A 2602-nucleotide genomic window follows, 5' to 3' on the forward strand; every position below is an offset into this window, starting at 1 on the left:
TCCTGGACAAAACACAAATGAGGTAGAATGAAAGTGGGGAGGAGGTATGAGAGTGACTTCTTGCTCGTCTTTGCTGTTTTTGTTAGTGCAGCCTTAAGAAAAGGCCTGTTTCAAACGCATCATTTTTGCACTATGATGACTTTTGCACCAAATGCAAAATTGCACAACCCTTACGATACCAACTGTATTACGATACCAACTGTATTACGATACCAACTGTATGTAACATCCTACACACCGACATTTCTTGTGTAAATATCATGTAAATTATAACTATAGCCTTATCCTCCTTGTTTTATAACCTTATCTTCTCTGTTCCTTTATCTTATTGGCTTTTTACCGCACTGTGAATGTGTGAAACTGGAGTGTCATGCCCAATTTCGTTGTCACAATATGTTAACAATGACAATAAAAGTATATTCTATTCTATTCTATTCCATTCAATCGGCAAGTCATCGGCAAAGTAATCTAACACAAAACGATTTATTCATGCATGCAATCAACAACAAACAGAATCGGATCAGTATCGATATTTACTTGGATCGAATCGATACCAAAAAATCCCATTATACCAATTTTTGGGGAAGACATTCCATTATAACTAGTTACTCCCAACACTGCCCACAGGGCTTTTGATATAGAATAGATTAGAATAGAATAGAATATGCCTTTATTGTCATTGTTACAACATGGGATATGCTGTGACAACGAAATTGGACGACTCCAGTTCCACATTTACAGTGAGGATAAGGAAACAAAGAGATAAAGGAACAAAGAACTAACTGACTTTGTTGTAAGTAGGCTTTGTTTTCCTCCGGAGGGGGGGTTTGATGAGAGGGGTGAGGGTCAAACAGAGTTGCTGGATACAACCGGAATGTTTGATGATTGATCTTACATTACACATTACACATAGTCCAGTGTTTTTCCGAATTGCTCAGTCCACAATTGAATGGATTTGGGAGTACAGTCCATAAACATGCCCGATTAAAGTCGCCGTCGACGATAAAGCTCCGTTGGGGTGTGATATAACACGTAAGCTGTGAATTTCTCATCTCATCTCATCTTATCTCATCTCATTAGCTGCACCGCTTATCCTAAGTAGGGTCGCGGGGGTGCTGGAGCCCATCCCAGCAATCATCGGGCAGTGGGCAGGGGACACCCTGAACTGGTTGCCAGCCAATCGCAGGGCACACAGGGACAGACAACACACTCGCTCATTCACACCTAGGGACAATTTGGACCGGCCAATTCACCTGAAATGCATGTTTTTGGAACGTGGGAGGAAACCAGAGTGCCCGGAGGAAACCCACGCAAGCACGGGGAGAACATACAAACTCCGCACAGGAAGTCTGGAGCTGGATTTGAACCCACGCAGGAGGTTCCCATGACTTGAACTGTGCCGCACATGCGCTAACCACTGCACCGCCGTGCTGCGGCTATGAATTTGCTATCTAAATTTTAAATCACTTTAAAATGAAGCCATTTGAAATTTCTAAAGGCGACTATAATAAAAGGTCGAGAAATAAATCCAAACACAATAACCGTCATAATCATCATCCAATCGCAGCATGGTAACATAATTCTCAAGACGGAGGCAAGAAAAGAAAGATTATTGATGTGGAAGGAGCTTGAATGAAAGGATGAATTCTTCCACATGGAAGGCCTCTGGCTCACCCCTCGTTCACTGCTTTTTTGAGGAACAAAAAAATGTGAGATACATTAATGGAGGTAATGCAACTCCAATGAGGAAAGCTCTGAAGTGAAACAGGAAAAAAAGAGGCCATCTTCACCGGGGAGGAACGATGGTGGAGCGAGCGCAGAGGTTAAGTGTTGACTCGTCGCCCTTAAGTGATGAATTGTTTCGCTAATCCAATGAAGAGCCTATGAAAAGAAATGAAGGTGACAATAGAGGGTGATTAAGGTTTAATTTCATTTTTTGGTGTGGTCCAGATGGTGGGAATTCCAATGACCAAGCCGTTTTTATAAACCGCAAGCAAAGCAAGTGTGGTGCATAATCCATACGCCTACAATATTTGATTGTATATTTACCGTAAATTCCGTACTATAAGCCGCTACTTTTTTCCCTAACTTTCAACCCTGCGGCTTATTCAGTGATGCGGCCAATTTATGTCATTTTTCTAACGGCCGCTAGCGGCGCTCGAATGTTGCTACCATTAACTGCCCTGTCATGCTAGTTCGTTAGCTTGGCCAGGCTTTAGGGCTAGCTTGGCCTTTTGGCCGTACCTCTTGCCATGATCTTTGATTTTTGCATTTCGGAGATGGAATAAGAGCTTGCTCTGTCCACTCCACGCATCGGCCCGGTATTGCAGTACCTCCGGGAACGGTGCATTCGCAATGATCGCAGCAAGGCTTTAGGGCTAGGACCTTAGCTTAGCCTTTTGGCTGAGAGTAAGTGTACCGGCTCCTAGGCTTTGTAGCGTATTATGAACTGACCGATAACGGATAATGGATAATGAATAACGAAGATAGAACAATAACCCTTAAAAACCCCAAAACCCCAGCCACCATTTGGGAAGAAAGTTATAGTATTATTATTAAAGCTTTGAAAACTCTCTCTGTGCACCGTCTTTCTTTGTAAATA

At 42.6% G+C, this 2602-nt stretch overlaps 1 pseudogene; it reads left to right on the top strand.

Moving 5' to 3' along the window:
• The first annotated feature begins 2221 nt into the window (after positions 1-2221).
• On the top strand, positions 2222-2355 carry LOC148362109 (U2 spliceosomal RNA; annotated as a pseudogene).
• The last annotated feature ends 247 nt before the right edge of the window (positions 2356-2602 follow it).

This window comes from Urocampus carinirostris, chromosome 7 (genome assembly GCF_059441175.1).
Source record: "Urocampus carinirostris isolate Australia breed hairy pipefish chromosome 7, RoL_Ucar_1.0, whole genome shotgun sequence".
Lineage (NCBI taxonomy): Eukaryota > Metazoa > Chordata > Actinopteri > Syngnathiformes > Syngnathidae > Urocampus > Urocampus carinirostris.